Source organism: Loxodonta africana, chromosome 27 (assembly GCF_030014295.1).
Source record: "Loxodonta africana isolate mLoxAfr1 chromosome 27, mLoxAfr1.hap2, whole genome shotgun sequence".
In the NCBI taxonomy this organism is placed as follows: Eukaryota; Metazoa; Chordata; class Mammalia; order Proboscidea; family Elephantidae; genus Loxodonta; species Loxodonta africana.
In genome coordinates this window covers 22,650,602-22,662,194 of record NC_087368.1, presented here as the reverse complement: position 1 = coordinate 22,662,194, position 11,593 = coordinate 22,650,602, and the positions used below count along the sequence as shown (strand labels likewise).

Genomic DNA, 11,593 nt, shown 5'->3' with positions numbered 1-11,593 from the left:
CTTTTGATGGACAGAACAGGAAATAACATTTTTTAAATATCATGAGTTCACAATGATAGTACCAACATAAACTTGACATTACAGGGTGTTTCCCTTAATTTCTTGAAATTTATAGCTTCCTCTTACACTGAATGTCTTGGCTTCTAAAAACAAAGATTTCTGCTTTTACACATTAACAGTTTTAAAACAACAATGCTGATACTATTACGAATGATAAAACTACTGAGAAATATTCAAGATTTCTTTGCAGTTTTATGTTCTTAAAACATCATCCCCTTAGACATCCCACCTGTTTCGCACACCACATTCTGCAAGCTCTCGGGTCTACTCCAAGATCTCGATAGTCTGTTCTCTGATCCAGTTTTCTGTCTACCTAGGAATAACTGAATTTTTATAGATGTGCGGTAACTCAAGTGAAGCCCTCATTAGTTAAGTCTGGGGAATATGCAGACATCTTTTTGGATAAAAAAGCCTCCAAAGGTTTGTTTTCTTTCTTTTCACTTGTTCATTCAATCATTTTTCAGTTCATACTCCAACAAAGGAAAAAAAAAAAAAAAACTCTCAGAATCTAGAGTACTTGAAACTGAGAAACATGAAATAAGTATCTAATTCAGTTACAAACTGTATTTTTGGGGATATCATACCAAAATTTCAATTCTGTAATACAGACAGTCCACAGGTTAGGGACATCCGAGTTGTGTCCAACCCGTAGTTATGAGCCAACACCCATAAAGCCTATTCTATTAAACACTTGAGGTACATACAATGGTTCATAATAACAAACGGGCGCTACTTCAGGATGCGTATCAAAACGCCATTAATGCATTACTATGTTAAAGATGTTTTAGTGTACCCGGAAGTGTTTCTTTAATGGTTTTTATGCATAGAAAGGTACTACATGCTATACGAAGGTATTAAAACCAGTGTCCACGAGTCAACTGAGACTCATAGCGACCATACACACACACACACACACTAAAACCAAAACCAAAACCAAACCCAGTGCTGTTGAGTCGATTCCCACTCATAGCAACCCCATAGGACAGAGTAGAACTACCCAGTGGAGCTTCCAAGGAGCGCCTGGCAGATTCAAACTGCCGACTTTTGGTTAGCAGACATAGCTCTTAACCACTATGCTACCAGGGTTTCCTGTATTTTTAAAGCACTATTCAAAGCTTTAAAATGCCTCAGATATTTTTCCTTAAAATTAGCTTACATCATTAAAAATGCATTCATAAACAGATACCATCATACTGCCTGAGGTTTTCAAATGAAATATCTTTTCTCCTTCAATATCCTATAATTAGCAGGAGTCTCTATCACCAGGGATGCATGAGAACAAGCAGTGTTAATTACCATAAAGAATATCCCCAAAACATCAATACTTTAGAAAAACAATGAGAATTCCATCTGCAAAATATGCTATACATTTTACTGTTCAACAATAAAAACAATTACGATGTAATTACAGGAGGAGGCAAATATTGGGCAATTTTGTTTCAACAGTATAAGCTGTCCTTACTTATTAATAATTTTATAGCATTCACTCTATAAATAACTGTGAATCAAGATTGCAAAGAATGGTAATAAAGCACAGATTTCTACAACCTTAATTTCTTAGAAAATGAGGTAATTCTCCTCAGATAGCTGAGGGTTACCAGGTGGCTTGGAATGAGTAAGCATAAACTCACATTTCATTCGTGCACAACTTAGTTTCAGTATTTCAGAAATTTAACCTTTTTTTTTTTTTTGGTCTCTCTCTCTTTTTTTGGTTATTCCTCCAAGTAACAGTCATTCTAAAGGAAATACTTGATTGTTTTAATCCAAATGTCTTCCACGTAATTTTTTATTTTTAGGTCGCACTAAAAGACAATTCTAGGTGTGACACCACGAGCAGCCTAATCTCTGTTGAGCGGTTTGACAGGCCATCTTAAAGGTCTAAAGGAATTCCCTGATGGCACAGTCGGCATCATATCAGTAATGACAAAGACTGGAACCTCTGTCATAAGTGTAATTTATCTTGGTTTATTTTCAGCGGACCGGTGGGCATTTCACACCCACCTCAGCAGCTGAGTGCTTCACACAATACGGCTAACAGTGAAAGCACACACAAACAATAAGGGATGGTAAAGAAAGGGAGGAACATAAGCCACTGAGAACTTTACACAATTGCCTAGTTTCCAGGATATTTTTGTGCCTAAGCATCATCTTTTCTGGTAGGTCATATCACTTACAAAAAAAAAAATGCTGTGAAGACCATGACAAGAAAAGACAAACATGTGAAAAATCGTACCTTGAGAAAGAAGGAAATCACAGTAATAGCACTCAAGAGACACAGGAAATGCACAGAATGGTTTTTACAGGCACAATAAAGGGGTAGATTTCGCAGGGGCTCAGAGTGGAGGAGTCATCTGAGATATGATCAAAATCCAATACATATCACCTTTTCAAAAGAACCAAAGAATAAATAAAAGAAACGGAAGAGTATCTTGTGCTCTACCCGAAGATAAGCTCATAGCTTCTGTTACACAAGGTCTGGCCTGTACCCAAGCGAGGGATCTACAGCTGGTCTACTTAAACCATCATGAACACTACATTTAAATCTCCCCAGAATCGAAAGTGCTTTTGGGATATTTGTACACATATGTCTTACACTTTGCTACGTTTTGAACCCCACCTCTACCTCGAAACCAAAAGTCTGCAGGTATTAGTCTAAAATAGATTACTTTCTCATAATCTTTCACAGAGGCTTTTCAAATAGCAAGTACTCTACAAATGCTTTCTGAGTCAGTGACTTTGAGTAATTTGTAACTGATAAGAGGGCCAGGCAGAAACTCTGACCAAAAACACAATAATAAAATACATATTCAAAAAAAAAAAAAAAAAAAAGCCAGGCAGAAGGACCATTAATAATAAGAACTATAACCACTTTCTGGTCCAAATATCAAGATATGGGGTCTGACAACAAGTCAGGATCTATGAAAACTGAATGAACAGAAAATCCAAGACATAAGCCTTCTGTATCTACAGAGGAAAACAGACAAAAAAAAACCTTTTATCTCCAATTTAAAATCCTACTTTCTATTCTGTGTGTATGTGTAAAATACTTGACTAAATTGCACGGATTAGCCTACTTCCAGAAGCAGTATCTACGTCAAAACTATAATTTGATGATGGCTCTTAATATGTAAAAACTCACTTTAATATGCCTGCCTCATATTAAAAGCTCATGATACATTTAAATAAATCTATGAAAATAAACATAGTAGCTGAATAATTCTGGTCTCATAATATCAATTAGACAAACATTTTTATTATTCATCTACAGAATATATTCATGCCTTTTAAGAATCAAACTAGTGTATAATCATTTCTATTCCTTTATGAACAGTCTGCAATTATTAAAAACAACTACTTATATGAAATAATGTCAGAAACAGATAGCCTGACCTTTTAGCCCTGACCCAGAGAAAGAAATGTTTGTGATGCTGTGTGATTTTAATGAACTTTTACTTCAAACGAGTTGAAAATAAATTCAATTTATTTTAAAAAGTCACGTCCCAACCCACACACCAACTTTCCTTTCCAATTTTTCCCATTCTGACAGTAATAATAATAAAAACAAAAATAACAATGATGATGATGATGATAGCAGCTACCACTTACATGTGTCAGGTCATGCTGTTACTTGTTCTTGGAATCACCTTCTCCTTTGTCAGAAAACTTCCTGTTCATCCAGCAGACATGTAGCGTGCCCAAGTGCCACAACCTGCAGGAAGCTTCCTTGACAATGGTAAGTCTACGCTGGTGGCTTCTCTTAACTACTATAACCACTTTAGTCTCTACCCAACAATCTTATCATTTCACAATGGAGGACTTTTGAAGTTCTGGCTATTATGTAAATGTAAATCTATTCTCCCATAAAAATAACCTCTTTAAGGGCCAATACAATGCTCTCTTTCCTACTCCTCCACTCATCTAGCACATCTCTGGGGAAGATGTACATTCAAGAAAGAGCTACTGGCTCCCCCATATTGCTTTAAATGTGTATTAAAAGGACTCTCATCACTTTAATTTACAAAAATGTTCCCCAATAATCATCCTTCCCATCCTCTTGACCTCCTGACCTCAACACTTTATCAGTAAGTCCCCCTAAAATTCTAATTTATGAGAGACAAAGTTGATGCTGATCTTGAAGGAGGAACAGAGAATCTTAAAAGTGCTAATTAATATCCAGTAATAAACTTCCTGATAACAGTTCCTCAGGCTTTTCTCAGTATAATTTTAAGAAATTTGATGAGGCTTTTTAAGTAGTAAGTTATTAGCTCCAATACCTTCATTATTTTGAGGGTCATGCTCACCATAACACTTTATGAATCCAACCAGAGCTCCCAAGATAATGAGAGTATCTCAAGTAATCATCCTTTCACAACCAGGAAGGGTATGGAAGAGTAGTCTTTCTCTTCATTTTACAGATACAGTTATCTAAAGTATACAAAGAAAAAAAAAATCTCATAGTGATGCTGTAGGACAGAGTAGAACTGCCCCATAGGGCAAGGAGCAGCTGGTGGATTTGAACTGCTGACCTTCTGGTTAGCAGCACAGCTCTTAACCACTGCACATCAGGGCTCCAAAGTATAGAAAGGTTAAATGGCACATAACGGGCTTTCAAGAAATGTTTGATCTGGTTCACCAAAGTGAAGGTGCTGGGTAAACTGATGGAAAGAATTAAGATTCAAAATGGATCCTCCTGGCCCTTAGTTTAAAGCACTCTCCTTTAAGAAAGGCTGAAATCAAACTACAAGATGTACCAAAACCAAAACCAAACCTGCTGCCGTCAAGTCCATTCCGACTCACAGCAACCCTGCAGATCTACACCTACGCACAAATCAAGGAAAAAGACGGCACAAAAAATAAAAATCTTTTCTCTTAATAATTGGCTGGCTCTCCTTCTGTCATGGATTAAACTGTGTCCCCCCAAAATGTATCAATGTGGCTAGGCCATGGTTCCCAGTATTGTGTGATTGTCCACCGTTTTGTCATCTTGTATGATCTTCCTCTGTGTTGTAAGGAAACCCTGGTGAAATAGTGGTTAAGTGCTATGGCTATGACGTTAATGGGGGGGCAGGGGAGATAGGCAATAGTTATGTTAATGAGGCAGGACTCAATCTACAGGATTGGATTGTGTCTCGAGCCAATTTCTTCTGGGATATAAAAGAGAGAAGCAAGCAGAGAGACAGGGGGACCGACCTCATACCACGAAGAAAGCAGTGCCGGGAGCAGACAGCATCCTTTGGACCCAAGGTTCCCACACAGAAAAGCTCTAGTCCAGGGAAAGACTGATGACATGGACCTTCCTCCAGAGCCAACAGAGAAGGCCTTCCCTGGAGCTGACGCCACGATCTCGGGCTTCTAGCCTGCTAGACTATGAGAGAATAACCTTCTGTCCGTTAAAGCCACCCGCTTGTGGTATTTCTGTTACAGCAGCACTAGATGACTAAGACACCATCCAAAGCCATCTCTTCCACAAAATGAAACTTTTTTATGACCTCAATAATCATGAAAATACATACTAAAACCTCATTAATGTAAAACCTAAGTGACCTGGGCAAGTTGATTTGGATTATCTTCTATTTATTAAAGAACAATAGAACATTTAATTCTTGTAAAGACTGAAGTCTTTTTCCCCCCTAAAGCAACTATTTTGAGCAACAATTTTGGATTATGAGTTTCAGCCCAAAGTCTGCAACCAATTAAGGAAATGACTGTGGCAACATCCTTAATTGACAGTTTGCATCGATTCGAAAGTTACTAATGAGAACATTTAGAAACTGAAGGACTCAATTTGGCAATGATGTTGACAATGACCTAAGGGTGGGAATCATTTAAGAGTAGCTCACATAGTGACCCTATAGGACAGGGTGGATCTACCCCATAGGCTTTCCAAGGAGCAGCAGATGGATTTGAACTGAACCACCAGAGTAAACAGCAAACATTCAAGGCAAGCTGATACAATCTGTAGATTGTCCATGTCCTTGGTTTTCTTCTTATCCTCCTTGCTGACAGCTTTTGCTGTTTAATCATTCATTTTCTGCTTTACCAGATATAGATAAGATGTAATCAAATTCAAATTGGATAATTTTGCTTCAAGTTAGGAGTAATTTTTCAGGATGTTTTGTGCGTTTCCATAAATAAAATAAAGGGCAAGAACATGTTTGTTCAATTATTTATAAAGCTATTCCTAATATAAGGGCTAAGTATTGGCTATATGTTGTTTTGTTGCCACTGTTAGATATCAACGAGTTGATTCTGACTCATGGAGACCTTATATGTTACAGAATGAGAAGTTGCCAGGTCCTGTGCCATCCTCATGGCCCTTGGTATGTTTGAGTCCGCTGTTGCAGCTCTCTTGTCACTCCATCTCATTGAGGGTTTTACTCTTTTCACCGGTCTTCTACTTTACCAAACATGATGTCCTTTACTGCCACTGGGCTTCCCTGATGGCATGTCCAAAGTCTTGCCATCCTCACGTCTAAGGAGCATTCTCCGTATTTCCTCTAAGATTGATTTGTTTGTTCTTCTGGCAGTCTACAGCATATCCAATATATCCAACACCACAAATCGGAATGCATCAGTCCTTCTGTCTCCCTTTCACTGTCCAGCTTTCGCATGCATATGAGGAGACTGGCTATATAGTAAACCAAATTAAACCAAGTCTTACAATCGTTAAAACTATAATGATTGTGGTATTCTGGCTCTGTTACAATTTGTAGGTTAAAGTAACATATTGATTGACCTGCTTTCTTTCTTTTTAGCACTTTTTGAGATTTTTTTTTTCCTGTTTCCTATAAACAGCTCCTAATTCGCAAAGATTTTTAAGTCTCTGTCTGTGGAACAAAGAATTTGGTTTGGCCCTTTGACTCTGGTTTCTGGAAATAACCTGAACAATCAAGATGCCTTTGTTTTCCAAGACAGTTGGGCAGTTAGAGGCTACAGAGGGAGGCAGGGGGGCCTGATGCAGGCATACATATTCCATGGACTGAAGAGACGTTAACTATGCATTAAACTCCGAGACATTCATATTCACTGAGGCCCCAAAGGCTAGGGGACCCAGGACCTTGGAGCACACTCTTTGGGGCCTCCTGCATCTATGAGAATGTCCATGCACAGTAAAGGGAGTGAAGGTCCCTAGACACAACGCAGACCCACTGCTAGGAACTCTCCCAGACCTTGCCTGATGCATCTCTAAGCTTGTATCTTTTCTGGTTGTAATAAATGGCTAACTGTACATGTAGATAATAGTCTCTGTGAGTTCTGTGAGTCATTCTGGCGAATTATCCAACCCACTGCAGGCAGTGAGAACCAGCAGAGAGGCTGGCATTTGCCTATTTGGCAGGGGCTGGAAGGACAGAATCCTAACTTGTGTAGACCCAACTGTGGGTGGTTAGGGTCAGGAGAAAGTGCCATGTGGGTGGCTGGTGTCAGAGATACAGAAGTGGGAAAGCAACGACGTGAATTATCTTTACATTTTGGAAATTAGCCATATGTTGGCTACTATTCATACAATGTCCCTATCAAGGCGAGTAAGGATGCCAGAAAGAAACCATTATGAGTGGCAGGTAAACTGACTCTTATGTTGGGGAGAATTTTTTTAAACTTTAAAAGGACATGTCTACGCATTTTGATATGACAATAATAGAATATATGCTGATGGAGCAGAATTTGTGGCTTAAACCACACCAGTTGAATTGAGTTTGTTCTGAGGGTACAGATTTCAGCCCAAATACGGATGAGTAAAACCCTGGTGGCATAATGGTTAAGAGCTATAGCTGCTACCCAAAAGGTCAACAGTTTGAATCCACCAGGCGCTCCTTGGAAACTCTATGGGGCAGCTCTACTCTGTCCTGTAGGATCCCTATGAGTTGGAATCGACTCGATGGCAACAGGTATGGTTTGGTACGAACAGATCAGTAATGCATCTCAGAAGGATTCGTGGTGGTGCAGTGGTTAAGCACTCAACTGCTAATCGAAAAGTTGGCAGTTCAAACCCAGCAGCTGCTCTGTGGGAGGAAGATGTGGCAGTTTTGAAGACTGTAACTTTGGAACTCCTAGGGAGTTCTACTCTGTCCTATAGGGTCGTTGTGAGTCAAAATCGACTCAATGGCAATAGGTTTTTTGTTTGTTTTGTTTAATGCATCTCAGGAGTCAAAAGTATGAGAGAATGGACTGATGAGTAGAAAAGATGTGACACATATATTAGAAAGAATACAAATATTTGCCCTGAAGCTGATCAAAACAGAACCTAATCCTGCATCCAAAAGTGAGATTTAGCTCTGCCAGAGATCATATCTGATTTCTTAAGCTGTTTCATCCGTGTCAGCTGTGAGATGCACTTAACATTAAATGACAAGGCAGGATTACGGCACAAGCCCTGGAGTCCAGCCAGTTTATCATCCTTGAAGCAATGCGGGAAGATATATAACACTACTGAAAATAGACGGCAGAAGGCTGTCCAGGCAGCTGCTGCATGGTGATCTCACTCGGGGAGACCATGAACCAGGAGGACAGAAGGAGTGTTCTAAGGGCACACTGAGTCACAGCATCCAATGCTAAGACACAGCTCTGGGCAGCGGTAAACAGCTGTTCCTGTGACTCCAACAGCCAGAAATGAAGCGAGCCCTTTGCAGCCAAGCTACTGAAAAGAACATGATTCTCAAACAGTTGCTTGTGAACAGCGACAGAGAGTACAAATAATTGCTGCAATTCAAATCAAAGGACAATTTAATGAAACCATGATGAAAAAGATGAATTAGCCTTTTCTTTAAAGCAATTCACAAACACTACCAGAAATAGGATCTTATCAAGGTATCAACAACCTTAATCACTCATTTTAACAGAAATTAAAGTTACGTTGGTTTGGTTTTAAAAGTAACATCAAATGCCCAAAGGGTTAATTTTCCAATGTCAAAATGTTTCTCTCTTCCAGTATAAGAAAACACTGGGAGCATGTTAAGTGGATAAACTGTGGAGTTAATTTATTAATCCTTTTCTGTGACATGAAATTAAAACCTTGTTTGCTTTATATCATCCTATTAGAAATAACGCATTCATTGATGGGCACACAAACTATTTCCTTGTTCGTTTATCTATGAGCAAGTTATAATGGCACGATAATATGGAATAATTTAGTTAAAAATCCAGTGCCATAAGGGTATATCATCAAACTTTAAGAGAGGAGGGAAGGCTGGGACAAATAAGTGTCCATAAGAAGCTGTATTTTATAGATAGAGCCAGTCTCCTAATTTACAAGAAGGTTACACCTCAAGTATTTCTTCAAAATAAGCAACAGAAACTCAGAACACATTTTCCCAGAGAAACAATAAATAATAGGTTCACAGACTGGCCCAGAGGTGTCAACTTAACTCGTGATACACCTAAAATAATGGACATTTGCTATGAGAAAAGACAGATAACCACTGCAATATAAGACTAGTAATTAGACAAAACAGAAGAAAGAAGGGACTACAATAGTCAGAAATTAAGTGATCCCTTTGCCGCAAAGCTATTGAAAAGAACATGATTTTAGAACAATTGCTGGCAAACAGGGACACAGTGTATGAACAACGGCTTCAACACAAACAAAAGGATGATTTTATATAAACAGCATGAAAAAGGGCAATTTACTAAGTGGGACGAAGAACTTTATTACAGTGGATGAGGAATTAGTTGAAAACTTTCGAGAATATTTTGAAATATAAATTGGAAAAGGGCAGGTACTTTAAAAGTTATTATTAATTTCCTTTCAAACGCTTTTATTTTCATCAATAAGGGGGAATGAGAAGCCCTAACTACTTCATCCACTCCTCCCTTGAAAGCCAGTTAACTTCTCTTTCACTCTATAGACTTGTCATTGGTAACTTCACCTGCTTCCCTGTATTCAATCACTTTCTTCCACCTGGACTTCCAAATCCATACTCCCAGCTCTTTCCTCTATGTTGGCTAATGTATGTGTTCGATCACCTACTAACATTTCCGCTTGGATGTCCCAAAGACACCTCAAACTCAGTATGTTCAAAGTTGAATTACCACTCTATCACTCTTAAAAAAAACAGAAACATACATACCATCTACTCATGGCTTAAGTCAAAACCCCCAGTCCTTTACTCTTCCTACTCTGCATACAATCATTTCTCACCCCTACGAATGCAGTAATAGCCTACCCACTCTTCCCGCTTCTACTTTTCTTCCTTCAAATCCATCCTTCCAGTTCTGCCAGTACTTCCCAAAACTCCGACCTGAAAATGTTACTCTTACTTAAAAAACTCTGCAGCTATTCTTTTGCCTTCAGATAAAGCATAAACTCCTTAACATGGATTACAATGCCTTTTGTGACTTGCCCTTTTTTTTAAATTAATATCTCAGGCTGCAACAGCTGTTTTAAAAAATGGGTTATGTAATTATTATTCTTATGTTAGAATAAGTTATCCCAAGGATTGAGAAAGAGCAAGAGGGTGGAAAAGAATCCTCAGACCAACATAACCTGTGAGATTTCTTGTGGTCAGCAGCCTCCCCTACACCCTCTTCCACCTCCTCAATCTACATCTTTCTCCACTCTCCAAATCTTTAACACTGGGAAATCGACATTAAAAAACATATTTTCTAATACAACCAACACTATACCCACACACACACACACAAAAAAAAAAACTTTTATTTTTATCTAAAAGAAAATAAGCATATATGAAACTTCTTGCTGTTGATGTTCTTGGCTGCCACAGAGTGGGTTTCAGCTCATGGCGACCCTACGTACAACAGAACGAAACACTGCCTGGTCCCGCGCCATCCTCATGATTGCTGTTATGCCTGAGCCCACTGTTGCAGCCACCGTGTCAATCCATTTCATTGAAGGTCTTCCTCTTTCTCCCTGACCCTGTCCTTCTCCAGGGACTGACAACAGGTCCAAAGTAAGTGAGATGAAGTCTCACCATCCTTGCTTCTAAAGAGCATTCTGGCTACAGTTCTTCCAAGACAGATTTGTTCCTTCTTCTGGCAATCAATGGTATATTCAATACGCTCCACCAACACCACAATTCAAAGGCATCAATTCTTCTTTGGTCTTCCTTATTGATTGTCCAGCTTTCGCATGTATATGGAAAAAAAAAAATTTTTTTTTTTTTTTTTTTGATGGAAAATACCATGGCTTGGGTCAGGCGCACCTTAATCCTTAAAGCGACATCTTTGGTTTTTAACACTTTTAAAGAAATTGAGAACTCTAAAATCATGTCCTAATGAGAATAAATTGACTGTGAACTGAATTCTCAGTGATGGAAAAAATACCAGCAGGAATCTTCCAAATTACATTCATAAGATGCCATACAGTATCTTTCATGAAGTAATTCACCCCTTCCTGACATTAATAAATTGAGGAGGACAAGGGATATTCTCTTTACCTGAATTTTACCCAGTCAGGGTACTGGCAGGAAGGCCATGCAGAGCAAAGGAGGGGTCTTAAGGAATGACTCACACACAACATTCAGCACCTCACAGATGTTTTCCCTAAAGCAGTTTGATCCTATACTTGGAAAAAAAGAAG

General features: G+C 38.7%; 1 protein-coding gene and 1 long non-coding RNA gene across 3 annotated transcripts in view; both read right to left on the bottom strand.

The window, feature by feature from the left end:
- LOC100669970 (ubiquitin-conjugating enzyme E2 E2) overlaps positions 1-11,593 on the bottom strand; it is a 351,147-nt gene that overhangs the window by 196,645 nt on the left and 142,909 nt on the right. The window lies entirely within an intron of this gene.
- Positions 1-11,593, bottom strand: part of LOC135228759 (uncharacterized) — an 87,219-nt gene that overhangs the window by 54,169 nt on the left and 21,457 nt on the right. For both annotated transcript variants that reach the window (XR_010319585.1, XR_010319586.1), the window contains exons 2-3: positions 11,451-11,572; positions 3,667-11,136 (exon numbers count right to left, since the gene is read on the bottom strand). This is a non-coding gene — a long non-coding RNA (uncharacterized LOC135228759). The remainder of the gene's footprint in view (positions 1-3,666; positions 11,137-11,450; positions 11,573-11,593) is intronic.